The sequence below is a fragment of the Astatotilapia calliptera genome, chromosome 10, assembly GCF_900246225.1.
Source record: "Astatotilapia calliptera chromosome 10, fAstCal1.2, whole genome shotgun sequence".
In the NCBI taxonomy this organism is placed as follows: domain Eukaryota; kingdom Metazoa; phylum Chordata; class Actinopteri; order Cichliformes; family Cichlidae; genus Astatotilapia; species Astatotilapia calliptera.
This window is the reverse complement of record NC_039311.1, coordinates 20,641,814-20,658,718: the sequence shown is the minus strand read 5'-3', so window position 1 is coordinate 20,658,718 and position 16,905 is coordinate 20,641,814. Positions and strand designations below refer to the sequence as shown.

The following is a 16,905-nucleotide window of genomic DNA, read 5'->3' as shown; positions in this document are numbered from 1 at the left end:
TGAGGGAATTCTGGCATGATGTGCCCAGAATCACCACAACCTCAAAATCACCTTTGCTCCATGAGTTAAGACTTCACAGACATTCCAGAAGATTTTGGATACAGAAATATCAGCTTAGGCTGCTGCCCCCGCGACCCGGCCTCGGATAAAGCGGATGAAGATGGATGGATGGAAATATCAAATATCCCAAATGTTAGTCCTTCACAAAAAATTGAAGGTTACTTCAATGCAGACATGAAATAAATATTACTAAACATTGGTTTAGGCTTCAACATTGTGATTTACAGACATGAACTTAGAGCAGCGGTCCCCAACCTTTTTTGCACAACGGACCGGTTTATATCCAACAATATTTTCACTGACCGGTCTTTAAAGTGTCACAGATAAATACAACAAAATAAAACCCAGTACCGGTACCAAAAAAACAGATTTGTTTTCATAACACACAGGAAAAAACCCAGGGAAACCGAGTTAACGATAAAAATGATTTAAAAAATAACGATAAAAACTCTGAAAACCATAAATTTCACATGCGAGCCTCAACACTCGTGGCCTGGTACCAAGCGACTCATGGGACACGGACCGGTACCAGTCCATGGCCCAGTGGTTGGGGACCGCTAACTTAGAGCACTCCTCTGTGCCTTTTCTGGACAAACGTCAAGCATGAGTAAGTTCAAATGGTACAGAAAAATGACCACAATGATTTTTTATATGAACATTTTATTGATAAAGTAATATGGGATTCAAATGTTTTGCTTTATTGATGCAGAGATCTTTTTGCTACCTATAGTTATAGTATAGTATAGTGGAAAAAAGTTTTCATAGAACTCTGTGAAGTCCAGTGAAAGCTAACCCTGCTGCTAAACAAATGAACTTGATTAATTGGTCATCTGCAAGTATGAACATACATCTTTTTTGAGTGTATGATAAAACAATGTCACAATCAATGAACTACATCACAAACTCTACAGTCCCTTTTCTTTAAAAAGAACATGGCAACATAACTTAGGTTTGCAAAGTTGCATCTGAACAAACCACAAGACTTCTGGTATAATGTCCTTTTGCAAACCAGAGCAAAGTGGGAATGTTTGGCCATAATCCACTGCACAGTGCAAAAAAGAGCACAGTATATCAGCACAAATACCTCATACCAACTGTCAAGTACTGCCATAGGACCTGGGAACCTTGAGGTCATCGAGTCAACCATGAACTCTTCAGTTTATGTTCCAGAGTCATATGTGATGCCATCTGTCCAATACACTCAAAAAAATGAATGAGGTGGATTGTTCAGTGTATATTAATTATTTATTTTCATTTTACTTAAAATATATGTTTTTGTTAAGTTAACATATGTTTTTCTAATCAAGTCTACGCAATTGTGTCTATTATTCAACGTACATAATACTAATGTGTTACTTGATCGCATAACATTTAAGTTAAGTCAATTAGGATCGATATACCTTGTATATCCACAAGGTGGCAGTAATGCAAAAACAGTTGTAATGAAACCGCGCAGAACAAGAAGGTTTCACGGCTTGTGCCTGCTCATGCGCAAGACTTCAAATTTAACTGAAAAAGGCTGTTTTGGCGCCAAGCTACTGTTTCTTTGAGAGGTAAGACCACTTTTTTCTTTGACTATGTTGTGTAGTATCTATATGTCCAGCATGGTTATATTTTGCGTTTGTCTTACAAGACATGTTATATCGTTTGCGTGCGCTTGTTTTACATTAGTTTTACTGGGTCCTGGACATGCTTATTTTGTGGACTGTGTAAGAAACATTTTTATTGTTTTTTGTTTTATTAAGGGATTAGCTACAGGGGTTCATGGGGTTATTCTTTCAAGGGGTTATTTTTCCATTTGCTTTCTTGGGATTCCTTTTCTGTAATCCGAGAGTCGGAAATATCGAATAGGATAGCAAGGATAGCATAAAGTGACATTTAAAATCCAAAAAGTCAAGGGCGAAAGCCACTGTGACACCATTGTTCTGCTCTATCAGTAATCTGTATTATGTAAAAATGGTCTGTAAATACAGCATGTTTCCTAGCGGAGTTATACATATCAATGTAGTTATAAATTACAGTTTGTGAAAGTACACACTTAATTTTTTTAATAAAATTATTCAAGACATATGAGTGGACAGACAATGGAGGTCGACAGACCTGGTGATAATTGCTTCTATAGAAAGTTAGCACATGGCAGTGTCAATCTCTTGCTTTTCTTCTGAGTAGTATTTTATTTAGTTGTAATTCAAACAATAATTTGCTGCTTGAAATTAAGTAATGAATTTCTTGTTTTACTTTATAAATCTCAGATCCTGCCTTTACCTGCTCCCTCCTATACTGATGTGGTGTATGTGGTATTGCTGAGCTTGTATGTGGTATGTGAACTGTTATACTTTTAAAAACAAAACTGTTTTATAAGTTAAGTTTTCTTTTGTGACCCATCCCATGCCCCTGTTATTTCTTCTCCACATCTGAACCATTGTAAAGGTTGCAGTTCAAGGGCCCGAGGCATGAAATTCTTTTCAGATCAGCTGTGATCAATATTTTTTGGAACTTGATAAATAACAATAAAAGCTGTAATGGCTCCATTAGCATTTTGTGTAAATGTTTGTGTTAAAATTATAGCTTTAATGAGGTCTTTCTACATTAGTTTTAGTTTGTATATGTGTACATATAGTATGTATATTTACAGTACAGTATGTTGTGTTTGTTGACATATTTTCAGGTGGAAGCAGAATATGTGAGGATTACTACTGCTGCACATGTTCCAAGGCTTTTTACACAACTTGACCAATACACTGACCAGCTCATAAAAGTCTTCAAGAAAAAAGGAGGCGTTGCAGTGAAGAAAATTAGACAAACTTTGGCCCCAGCCACACAGGTGCGTTATTCTGTTGGTAGCAAAATATTATGGCTAATAAGATCATTTTCAAATTTAAACAGCTAGTGTATGGTAGCTGCACAGTGCACTTACATTTATATTAAGCAAGACAAAGTTTGGTACTCAAAACGTTGGAAAATTTAAATTACCTAAACATATGTAAAATCTGATCCCTTGATTTAGGTTAAACCAGAAGTGAATGTTTTTATGTTATGTTTTGAATGCAAAGAAGATGATGTATTAGTTTGTCTTTACCTCCATTATGGACATATATAATGTGGTGGAAACCCTGCCCAACAGGTTAACTATTCATGTCCATGTGATGATTAGTTGGTCTTGTGTACATGTCTATCTGTGCAGTGGATATGTCATTCATTTTGCGTATAATGTGAGTTTCTGTCATCCTAAAGTATATCTGTTTTCTCTTCCTGTATCTCTGCCACTCTCTACAGAAGGAAAGTATTGAAAAGGGGAGGGAGTGTGTCCTCAGGGCACTACCTTTTTACCTGAATGAAGACCCAAGCATCCTCTTCAAAGAATAATTGGTTGGTAATTTTAGTTTAGTTTTTTATCTGTATTAAACCAAATTTTGAATAACTAATGTTGTTGCATGTTGTTGTTGTTGTAATTTGCATGGAACCTGTTTAAATGTTTTGGGAAATCTTCTTGTATACCCAAACTATTTATATTTATCGTTGAATCTGTAGTCTGAAATAGTGGCACACTGGGGTGCATGTTCCTAATATTGTGTTTACGTCATTAAAGGGTAGCTTTGGCCCTTTTTCTTTCTTTTTTTAAAACTGGATGCCATTTTTCTATGTTTTTGTGTCTAAGCTACAGCTGTTCAGAGGGAGCTGGAACAAATTACCCTTGCTATCTTCACCATCGAAAGAGCTGATGCCAGCACTCCTCCAGCCGATGTGGGTATAACCATCTAGTGTGTCCTGCATGACCTGGAAGACCTGGCCTCTGCATGTGCACTCTTAATGGGTGGGATATATGCACTGAATCTCAGTTAACCTCAAGACTGAAAGCTTTCTTTGAAGTACTTCAGAAGCTCTTCCTTCATCTGTATGTCAGCAGACTCTTGACCAAGGTACAGTTGCTCAAGAATAAACTGAATGAATAAGCCAACCTTTAATTTGGATGATGAATGTTCTGTCAGATGGACAGAAGTTTTTCGGAGGCTGAATGGGAATAAAATGGTAATTTGTAAATGACAGATAACGGGAAAATTACATTTAAGAGAAATTTAGAACATTTTGAAAAGTTTGTAAACTACTACAATTTGAGAGATTTTACTGTTGTGGGGGGGCTAGTAAGAGACAATCAAAAGTATTGAGATTTAAAGGATTTAATTGAGAGATGATACTGCACCAGAAATGTTGAAGGGTGGTGTGTATATTAGCGTTCAAGGCATATTGTTATGAGGTGGAAATATGTTCATATTCAGTTTGTGTTACATTGTGTGCATTGTAAAGGTAATTGCAATACATACTAAAAATAAGGGTAAGTTAGGAGGTTGATCTGATATCCTCGTGTTGGTGTTGTTCCCAGATCATCATACTAAATGTTGTTCCAGGATCAACATTGCAAGTGACCAATCAGAATGTTGTGACGTCATACTTTTGCGACTTCGGGAAAAACCGGCGTAAAACAAAAAACTGTACTTAAGCTGCGTGAAACCGCCTCTGTCCGCCGATCAACTGACCCTAACCCTAACCGTAACCCTTTAATAAACAGTAAGCAGAATTGATATTGTCCTTGCAACATTGGAATTTCATAAATGCACGAATGGCTTGGCGCGCAAAAGAATAACGTCACAACAATGTGACAACATTTTCATGATGGTCTGGGAACAACACCAACACGAGGATATCAGATCATCCAAGTTGGGAATGCAGGATGAATGTATATTTTGTGGACTTTTAAAGACGAACAATTGTTTCCATGTTAAAATGTTTACAACTGAAGTTTTTTGGTAAAATAAATGTTGACAGTGGCAAGTGTTAAATGGTTACTGCTGTGCTGTTGCAAAAAAACTGAACGCTGACAAGCTGTTTTATTGTTAGACCATAATGTTGGCATGTTTTGTTAAAGTTTTATTTGGGATGGTGATGTAATTTTCTTTGATTGCTAATATCAGTGGACTATTTATTATTATTATTATTATTACATAAATTTTTTTTTATTGTGGCTGTTGAGGTGGACACTCCACTTTGTATTGTTAAAGGAAAGCACTTTGGCGTTGTGTTACTGGACTGACCCTAAGCAATCATTGCAAACAGCAACTTTGCTATCCATTTTAGACACTAAAAGAAAAAAACACTCACAGACCTTACTAGCATCACATGTGCATAACTCAAGTGTCATCTTATCAATGTGTTATGTGATCTTCAATGCGTTTTTTTTTTTCTCTCTTCTATTTCTGGTAGATACAGACATTTAATTTAAAGTCTTGATGTTGCATCTGTCTACATACTGTTAATTACTAACCCTAATGAGCTGTTGTGTTTTATTTTGGACTGGGTTTACACAAATGCTCACTGAATGTGTTGGCAATAAAAGAAATTTAAAAAAATAAGTTGGATGTACTTAATTCATTTGTGTGGAACCTGTTGACAAAATAGATTTATGTAAAACTAATTAGTAAAGCACAAGGTGGCTGAAAATATAATATTTGAATTAATATAACTTAAATTTAACATTTTACTGCCACAAATAAGAAATGTGTTGAAGTAACTAATCTAAACTATCTAACCTGAAAATATATCATCTTTGTTCATACAACATAACTTGATTTAGTTAGTCTTAAATATGTCTTGTTAATCTTAAGTAGTTTTTTTAAATTAGATGAACTAAAGATTTTTGCTTTAAACTAACATAATTCAATTTCGTGGAACCTGTTGACAAAATAATTTTAATTAAAGTCAACGTTTCATTTTTTTGAGTGTAGCCAGAGTCATGTGACAGTACGATGACCCCATTATTAACAAAACATCTATAATAGAATGGCTGAAAAAGGCCCAGGGAAGGTGCAGACCTCAACCCAGCATTTAATCAACAAGATTGATAAGCATTAGTGAGACCTTAGAGTTGTGAATAAACAAATGTCTGCAAATTTCAGTGAATTCAAACAACATTGTAAAGAATAGAGGGCCAGAATTCCTCTACAACGATGTGGCAGAGTGATGAGGTCATACAGAAAAAGATTGCTTCAGGTTATTGCCACTAAAGATTGTTCTACAAGCTACTGAACCATGGGTTGAGTTAGTTTTTCACAGAACAGCACAGAGCCCTAAAAAATGTTCACAACTTGCCCAATTAAGCAGTGCTGTGGAAGTTTTCCTTTTAATAGATATTATATCAAATCCAAAACAGTACATTATGTTACACTGTCCACCAAACGGAGCCACACACTTTCTCAAGTTTAAGCCTTTCTAAGAGGATCTTTGATATGAGCAAAGGAATACACTGCTTTCCAGGAGAAACTGAATTTTACACTATGTACAAGACTGATATTTGATGCCTCTCTAATGCCTTTGATAAGCAATGTTTTTCTGTTTTTCAAATGATCCCATCATATAAAGGGGTCACTCATATCTCTAATTGTGTTCTTCATCTTTTCCAGAATTGGCCCATCAGACTATTATTAGGACTAACTGAGTGTGATCAGCATTCATTTAAGCTTTATCCACAAATATAAAGAGTAATTTAAGATTTCAGCCACAATTTTTAATGGGGATGTACTAAAAGAAAATTCTGCATCCCCTCTGTGGGACCTTGTGTGTATCTGTGTGTCAGTGAGTATGTGCATCTATTTTCCAAAAACCTGTGTAAATCCTATGTAAACAATGGATCTGGAATATACCGATAGCTATTTGAATTGCTCTGTTTACACAGTTTTCTTATTCAAAGTTTGAAACTGCTGACGGCAGTGACAACTTTTTCCCTGCATCTTCAAGAAGCGATTTTACAGAACAAACACTAATCTAACAAATGGATCTCATTTACTCCATGCATGTCGAGATCAATCTCACAATTATCCTTACAGATGACTGTTATTAAATCGAGAGGGAATGGATGGTCTTAAAGTAGGGGGTGAGAGCATTCAGATCACACAGAGAGCCTCCCTTGTCTCTTCCGTGACCGAGAGTCAGCTTAATCAGACTGCAGAACAAGCAAGTATGCCTACTCAGGCGAGAAATTGTTTTGGGTGCATCGCAATGAAGGAATCATTTAATGTGCCAGGATTCTTGCTGCTTTCGTTTTAAATGATTGCCACTGTAAATGCGTATCTCTGTGTCTCCACATTAACAGTTCATGTATATTCTATTATCCCCATTAAAGCTCCCCCAATACAATATTCAGTATGAGCTTCATCACTCAGGTGCAATGCATGGTGTCTATCTATAAATCACCTAATTCATTTTAGTGCTCTAAAGACAGTGATCAAAACTGGGAAATAACAGTTTTGTTTTTACTGTACTGGTGATAATGTCCTTTGACTCAGGTGAATAAAAGAAGCTTCAATTGAAATCCAAATAGAGGACCAGCCACCCAGATGGCCTGATGCAACATCTATGTACTAAATTTGGATTTGTAAATTAGAACTACAACTATAACTTGTATTGCACCAACAAATCAGTAATTATTAAGATGAATGCATGTTGTTCCTCTGCAGATCTTTTAATCTAATTCTGGTCTGTTACACCCCGTGTACATTTAATGGCCTCGTCTCAGTTGTTTATGCCTCAAACCCTGCGCAGCTATACCACATCTTACCTTATGCTACATCAATCATAGACACTTTGTATTTAAGTTATCGTGTGTGGGCTAAGTTCGATTATCCACACCCCCAAACCCAAAGAATCCAAGCGCACTCAAAGGAACTTGGTGTGTTTTACTAGACAAGTCTCACTTTCAGGGCCTGAGGGCAGCATATGTCCTTGCAACCCTTTTTTGTATACCCTCAAAGTTTCCTCATCTTTGTCTCTCCAGATGTAAGTGCAACAATAAAATGGAAAAAAAAAAAAAAAGAGAGAGAGAGAGAGGTGAAAAACTCACTCACAGGAGACATACTCATTATTTTTTCTTTTTCTGACACCCTCCCAAGGGGGATGTTATTGACTGACTCTCACACGAGCTGCCTATTTTCAAGCAACAATAGAATTTCTCCACCCTGGTCGTGATCGTGAAGGCAAATGGTTAGGGCAAGGTGGAATTAGTGACATTTAAGGAGTATATAACTATGAAAAAAAAGGACAGGCGCTTTGCCATTTTTAATGAAACCACTTATATTCTACAGCCTCGCTCTCTTTATCTACCCGTTTCAGTACCAACCTCACATTTTAACTCTACTGCTCTGCCCTTAGCAGACTAACAGGCAGGAGCATTGGAGGAGGAAGAGAAAAAGACAGAAATTAAAAGAATTGAAAGGCTGAAATTAGAGATGGATGGGACTATGAGGGTGGTACCCAAGAAGAGATAAAGGAGGAGTGATGAAGCTACAGATGAATTTGAAAGACTGTATTTATCTTCAGACATTTCCCAACACACTAATGTCACATCTTTCCTGAAGGTTACAGACAAAAAGAAAGAAAAAATGGACCCCAGACAATAGACTGGGACAGTTTCTTCTGTGTTAACTGAATGGAATACAATTATCATATGTTCACTGTAGAAAGAGATCACATTTACGATTTGCAGATGATATAACATGTTGTCTAGACACATGAAATAGTATAACTAAAATTTGTCACGGCTCGGGGCAGCAGCCGTGTGAAGAGTGGAAGGAGGACTCAAACGCAGCACAATTTCAGATGTGAAGGGTGATTTATTGACAATACTGAACATAAAGTGGAGATGGCAAACAGAACTAAGGACGAACTAAACTGGGAGAAACTACACAAAGGAGTGGCAAACCTGAACATGAAGGGAGAACAGCAGGGAGAGCACGCAGGGAAATTCACCGGGTATGAACACAGACGACGCGACGAGGAACAGAGGCAAACACACACTATAAGTACACAGAGAGACACTGGGAAATCACACACAGGTGGGAGACACAGCTGGACCTGATTAACCTGACGAGACAGGGGAACACTAACACCAGGGACCAACAGAGGGAGCACAAACCCAAAACCCAGTATCTAAAATCCCAAAACACAAACCATCCCAAAACAGCCCAAGAATAATAAAGAGAATAATAACAATAAGGAACACAAACACAAAGTCACTGAGTCATGGCCGCAGGACCATGACAAAATTACTGTGTGAGCAACTTCTTGTTTTCTTCATTTTTTTTTGATGAATGTCATTGAGTACATCAGGAAAAAACCCTGGTTAATAACTTCACACCACAATTTTTAGCCTAACAGTAATAAAGGCAAGTGTATATTATAAGAATCACATTTTTTTTAAAACACATGAGAGCTAGTGGTCCAAGGTTACAAAAAGACTTGATGACAACGCATAAACCTTTAACACTTAATTTAATTAAGATGCTATTTAAAAAAAAATCTCTTCCACAGCAGCAATGCTTTAAATAGAACTACTTATGCATTTAAACTTCATTATCTTAATTACAGTGTCTATCAAATGATAAATGTGGCAAGTAACACTGAAATTAATATTTAATATTTCACTGGGACTGATTTTCTATCTCGTTCTAATTAGCTGTTCGCTGGTGATGATGGTGTGTGCAGCTTTCATAAAAGCTTATGCACATGCAGAAACGCATGTCTGGGATGTTTCAAAGGCCTCCTTCTGTGACCTCTCCACCCCACTCTAATTTCATCTTCAGGAAGAAAAAAAAAAGTCTCAGAAATGATGCATGGCTGTCTCTGCCAACTGCAATCCCAGCCACAATGAGATTCAGGACAGCGGCAGGGAAATCATGGCCAAGAATAAGCATTCCACTCGTACTATGCTTTGTATTTTGCTGCAAGGCCTATTTGATTACATTGTCCAGAAAATAATTGAAGGTGGCTTGAGGTGGTGCCCACAAGCAAGACAAGTTAGTCTCGCAAGACAAGTTAGTTCAAGTGGAAGAGGGAAAGAATTAAAGTACAAAAGTTCAAATATATTTAGACGCCTTTTACACTATACTTATAGAGAGAAGTGCTGCGAACAAAGATTTATTATAAATCATCACTATTTATTTGTCACCATCTCAGTTTAGTGTGTTAATGTTAAAAGCACAGATGGGGCTGTGATTAATTTTGCACTTTTTATTTTATTTTATTTTTAATATTAATATAAAATACTGGCTTTTTTACTTAACCTGCATGAACTCACTCAAATGATGCAACAACGTAACAGCAAGCAATCCATCTGACAGAACACTGTCGCTAGCATGGCTAAAAATACAGAAGTATTTTGAGTAATTGTTACAAGTTGTTTTTCTTAAGCAAACCTATTGATGTGAAGGCTAAGAATCCACCAATAGAATTATGTGTCACTGATAAATCAGCCTTGGCTGACAGAACCAGCCCAGTGGGACCTTTTCAGGTTGTCTAGCTAAAGTCCTAAGTAACTAAGTTAAGTATGTAAGCAAAATTTATCATAAAGCACGATTCAAGACACCTTTTTACTGAACAAAATGTGGTACATAGTAGTAGGAAATACGGTGCTTAGGAATAACTCATTTACAGAAAACACAAATATTTTACAAATCTGTCAAAAACTTAATAATTAAATTAATGTTTTGGCACACTGGACTTCTCTGAGAAATGAGAAATTATTCAAGCATCACACTCAACCACAAAAAACCAACTAATTATTCTGTTCAGGAATACAAATAAATAACTGTAATTTGGCATCTTGATCAAAAATGTTAATGTGCTTTACTGCTTTTTTCAGCTTGTAAAGCAGTAAATTTGAAAATTAATGAATGACAATAATTACATGTCAGTATTAAAAATATCATTTTGATTAAAGTGACTGCAAATGCTAATATAGTTAACATTACAGAAACATGAACAAAATTATTTTGGTTATTAGCAACACTGTTGATTTAGTGCAGCTGTGACAGAAACCTTACATTGACTGATAAGACAGACCAGACAGACAGACAGACAGACAGACAGACAGATATCCATAAAAATATGAAAATATTATAGATAAATACATAAGACACAGATTAAGAGACCTTCACCAGTATACTGACAGCAACAACCAGAGAACAGCGAAGGAGAAGCAGAGTTACAGACATAACAACAAATGGGAGATTAGTGGGCTGGAAAGGACAGGGAATAACGGTGAGTGTTGAGCCTAGACTTAAAAGCAGAGATGGAGGCAGCACTGAGGGAACATGGAGGGAACTTTTGATTTGATGCGTGACCTTGGGGCATGTAACTTTCCCAGTGGAGCTGAGAGACTGGAGGCAGAATGTAAACAAATGGGGTTGGTGGTATATATTAGAACCTGCCTGTTAAGAGCCTTAAAAACAATTAGTAAAATATTGAGAATATTGAGTTGAGTGCAGAGAAGCCAGGATACGAGTGATGTGCTTCTATTTTCTAGTACCAATGAGTAGTCTTTTGCTTGTATTCTGCACCATTTGCGGGGGAGACCAAGGTCTAAGAAACTGTAATAGGTGACTTTGGCATAGGTGACTTTTTCCAAATCATGATGAGACAGAATAGACAAACTTATCTGGTAAAGTCATATAGAATGACCTCATACCAAAGCCCACAAGACAACCTGGACATAATGTTGTTGGTACATCCCATAGAAAGGCAGACATTGTGATTGAAGTTGAAGTTGTATATAATCTGCAGAATATGACAAGGACACCGGAGACTGAATGAATTCAAACTGACTGAGATCACTTGATTTTAAACCATCTACATAGTAAATACAGTTTTTCTCAGTCATCTTGGTGCTTTTCTCAGATCAGAATGAAAATTCTCAAAACCATTAGTGCAACCTCCAAACATTTAGTCGTTTTTGCACATCATAGTAGCAATGTCTCCTTCCTCTGAACAAATTGCAAATGCTCTTGGACATGTATCACTTGCTTTCATACAATTATCTGGCGTCGACAGCATTATCATTTGCTTATGTCATGTCAGTCAAAATGAACTATACTTTTGGATGCTGAATAGTCATTCCCAATAAAACTAATAGTCTTTATTTCATTGCTTGAGGCATCACATACAAAATTGGTGAATTCGTTTTCAAATGCTGTCTAGCAAATGTTATAACTTTTTTTATCATTATTTTTTCCTGGAAATGACGCCGAAATTGAACAATTTCTTCAACTTCAGCTTTCACTGACAAGGAGGTGTGTGAAGTATTAGTTGTAACCAATGACAAGCCACTTGTTCACAGTCACTCATCGATCAATCCCATGAACCCTTAATTGGAAAGCATATATGAATCGAGCAGGACATAGTGTGTAGGTCAGCATCGTGGAAGAGGGGTGAGGATGCGCGGGGGGGGGGGGGGGGGGGGGAGGAGAGAAGACGTCAAATACATAGGCAGATCCATAATGAAATTAGGGCAACACTTGTTGACCATGTTGTCAATCACGGCCTCACAATGGATGATGCTGGTCAGAGGGTGCAACCAAATCTTGGAAGAATCACTGTGAATTCAATCATTCAAACATTTCGTAGGGAGAACAGGTATGCATAGTATTGGACAGTAATCCAACATCTCATAATATCTCATGTTTAGTGTACATTACTGTAATTTTACTATACACGGCTGTACAAAAAGTGTATAGTGCTGTCTTGAGCATTTTCAGGTAGTGTCACCGAATTCTGACCTTTTTTTGCGTTGGAAAACACTGAGAGAATACTGTGAACTGTCATAATGGAAACATGACAAAGCTATTTGACTATCTTGTTCATCAAGATGATGTCAAGACTTCTCATTTTGATGACAATGGCAGTTTCATTGACATAAATACTTGCTTTTGAAGAATGGATTATCGATTTTGAGCAAGTGACCTGCTTTTGCAGGTTATCCAGTAGGTTTTGCAGTTTGCACCAATTGTTTTGCGAAATACACTAACTGCTGTGGAAATGTTAATAGTTATGTGAGAAAATCACCAAAGCAACTGAGAAAAACTGCAATACACTTTCATTCCCCCTTTTTCCCCCCATGATTGATTGATAGATAGATAGATAGATAGATAGATAGATAGATAGATAGATAGATAGATAGATAGATAGATAGATAGATAGATAGATAGATAGATAGATAGATAGATAGATAGATAGATAGATAGATAGATAGATAGATAGATAGATAGATAGATAGATAGATAGATAGATAGATAGATAGATAGATGCTGTGCAGAGATACAAGAGTTTTGTTGTTTATTCCCTTGGTTCCAAAAATAACTAAAGGAGCAAAGGAAATTGAGGCAGCATGTGACTGCATCAGGCTCCATCTAATACTTGTCACTACAGCCCTTCATTTCAAGAGGATCTGGCTGTACAGCAAAGAGAGAGATGGCCATGGCAGATGTCACTTGAGTAGAGGGAATTTACTTTGGAGTGAAATCAAGTAAACAGACAATTATTAATCCAATATAAACACAATGGCTTCACAAAAAGCTAAGAATTAAAACAAGGCTGTGCACCACCAAATGGAGGCTTTGAAAAACCAGAACCGTGTTATACATTATCAGGAAACTTTAAAAAAAAATGTGTTGTGCAAATTCTAAAATAACTTTTTTTTAGTATGTCTCATCAGTTTCCAGTTTCCATCACGGCAGGCATGGCAGGTGGTGAATAAGCTCACACCCATGTGTTGAAGTGTATTTTTGAGATATTTTTAGACAAGTGACACACACGGATTGGCTGCATCCACTGTTTATTAACCCATCACTAAAGCTGTGTGTAAAATGATTTCTAAAATCAGATTCATGACTGAAAGAGACTCTTTTTTCAGGCTTACATTTTTAAGTCTCAAATGCTCATATATAGACATAAACGCAACTGCAACTCCTCACATCTTTAAAAAGAAAATGCTGTTCAGTTTTTAATTAATGCTTATAGGAATTTGATGTTTTCTGTGTTAGTTTAATTAAATAAGAACCCATCAAATGTACCATGTTTTCATTACAAAACCTGTTACCATGCCTCCAGAGTAGGTGCAGTAGGTTAAGTTAAGTGAGCACATGGTGCAACTGGCTCCTGATGAAGAGATCCATGTACAAGGAAGCGTTGCACAATGAATGGGAAATTAAATGTCAGAAAATAATTAACTTAGTCATGAACTCCTCATACCTTTTTACATTTCTCTTCCTATTGTTGTGCATAATGTACCATAACAAGTCTGCAAAGTTCTGGAAATGTAGTTATGATTATGCAATTTTTGCAAATGAATTCCCCGAGGTGTCACATTTGTTTTTCATCTTTGCTGTCTTCCCCAATCTCTCTTCCCCCTTTCCCATCCAGCATGATAATTGGACTAATAATGGCGTAGACAGCCTGTGGCTGTGACTCTGCACTCGGTGTATTCACTCTAACTCGGTGCTTCAACCTGTCATAGATTTCCATATTCCTATAGGCAGAACTCATAGTGCTCTCTGTGCATGCCCCTTTGTTCAGATATTACTTCTCTCTGTGTGAGTTCACTGACATAAAACTCATGAAATTCACTCTCTTCTTCTACTCCTTGAAAATATTGGTGAGTGGTAAAATTTTGGATTAGTTTTCTTCTGAGGAAAAAAAGGCAAAATGTGATCATGGATCTCACAGCGACTGAGAAGAAAATGTAATCTGAATACTCTTCTATGCCACACGAGCACCTAGATTCTGGTGACTCCTGTATGACGCAGCAAATCTAATGGTGACCTTTAGAGGGATATCACTGTACATTTATAAAATAGGCACATAGGATAAGGCCAGAGAAATGTCAAAATATTCCTCTCCTCATATTTATTATAGCTGTCACTGTTGAATATTATAGCTACAGATGTTAGAAATTAAAACCTCCACAAAAACTTTTCCAAAGCCCACTGCAAAATAGCCAACAATAAAAAAGTACACCAAGGTAAACTCAGTTACTTAATGGAGCAGGATAGACGGCCATGCATTGTCTAATGTTATATTATGTATGATATATAGCATAAAATTCTATGCTTGATCGGTACAGCAGAGAGGCAGCAATAGAGAAGCGCTGCTGAAGCCCTGAACCAGGATGCTTGACTGGTTTGCAGAGCGAGCAGTGAGGCAAGCAGTTTACTGCTTTTTGTACTCTGTGTCTCTCTCACTTGTGCTCTCTCTCTCAATCTGTGTGTGTGTTCCCGTATGTGTGTTCTGCTATCTATCTTTTTTTTCTGCATAACAAAAAGCAGCTTAACATCATGGCTGGCTCTGTTGTCTGCCTGCACAGTCTGGTCTACTTAGCCTGTCCATCTCCTCCTGAATCCTGTATGATAAGCACAAAACAAGAGAAACATTGCCAAACAAACGCAAATACACATGCACAAAAGAACATTTGAATGAAATAATTCAGAGTCCCACAACAATACAACCACTGGAAAATAACAATTTTGACATGCCAAAAACAAATTGGTGCATCTGCAATCAAAAGCTACTGCTTAACAGAGCAAACAATGCTGCTGCTGACATACATGTAGTAGTTCTGCTTCTAATAGTAACAAGAAAATGTACAAGGACCTCAGAGACTAGAACACCAAGCAATGAAACCTGAAGACAGTGCAGTGTAAATTTGAAAACAGTCAATATGAATGTGAAAGAAATAAACACATATCAGAGGAGTCGTGATCTTCGTTTTGTAGAAAACTGACAAAACATGCTAAGACATGCTAACAAGGGAGTTTGAGAACAGCCATGATGCAGTTTTTACCTCGTGCGTATCCATTTGCACGTGCTTGTGTGCATTTGGTCATTTTTCCACGACAAATGAATTGATTTAGTCACCAATGGCCTTTGAGCAAATGTTTATGCTTCAGGCATCATATTGCAATTCTGTCAGCGACTTTGGCATCAAAGCAGTCTTTAACAGTCTCGAATTCACAAAATATATGTACGGCATTTATTTCACTTGCATATTAATGTCACTTACACTGAAAAAAATGAATTCTGTCAAATAACTTATATAAAGCTCAAACTCAGTTTTAATAGACATTCAGTAATTCAGTAAGTCTTGATTGGATCCTGCTTCTAAAATCAAAATCCTGGCTTCTTTCCTTCTGGAAAACTTTGTGAAAATCCTTCTTCTCCTTCTATTTCTTCTTCATCTCCTTAGGGGTCATCATAGCATATTATCTGACCCTAGTATATTCACTTGCTGCATAACCTCTCTAACTGCATCCATGAATCTTCTCTGGGGTCTCCCTCTCTTCATATTCAACATCCTTTGTCCTCTATATTCACGATCCCTTCTGGGCACATAACCAAAACATCTCCAACTTACCACTCTAACTTTATTTTTTTCCAAAGCAGTCGGCCTGTTCCTCTCCTCATCATGTCAATCCTACTCACTCCCAACAAAACTCCAAGCCTCTTAAACTCTGTCAATGAAAGGGTGGGCTGGCGTTCAGTTATTAACTTCTTCTTTTTTAGATTAAGTTGTATTGTAATGTTATTTCCAGTTAATAATATATGAAAAACATAATGCAGAGTATGCATTCTAAAATCCTTCAAGCTCCGTTATAAGTAATTATGATGTAATTATTATACATAATTCTCTTTGACCCCGTGGAGCTTTGACCCAGGGAGAGTATACCCTCATATCAGCTATAATAGGCTCCACCCCCTCCACACCGCTAGGTTAAATAGCCAATATTAAATAGTAAGTAATGACAAGCCTACCAAGAGCCAAAAGAGTCAAAATTTCTTAAGATTTAAAAACAAATGCTTATACTACTAAGAATATATGTTAAAATTGACACCTGTCTGCTTACATTTCTTGAAGCTGATTACAAAATGCTGCTGTTTATCATCTTTCCAGGCCACTGATGAATTTTGACAGCGCTGAGCTGAACACACTCATGTAGCACCCTGGCGGATGACATCGTCTCCTAACTCTTT

The 16,905-nt window shown here is 36.9% G+C and overlaps 1 long non-coding RNA gene across 1 annotated transcript; it reads left to right on the top strand.

Annotated features, from left to right (window-relative positions):
• The first annotated feature begins 1,372 nt into the window (after positions 1 to 1,372).
• LOC113031229 (uncharacterized) lies at positions 1,373 to 4,427 on the top strand. Its single transcript, XR_003273699.1, has 5 exons — positions 1,373 to 1,613; positions 2,313 to 2,378; positions 2,729 to 2,884; positions 3,337 to 3,429; positions 3,719 to 4,427. It is a non-coding gene; the product is annotated as an uncharacterized LOC113031229 (long non-coding RNA).
• Positions 4,428 to 16,905: the final 12,478 nt, after the last annotated feature.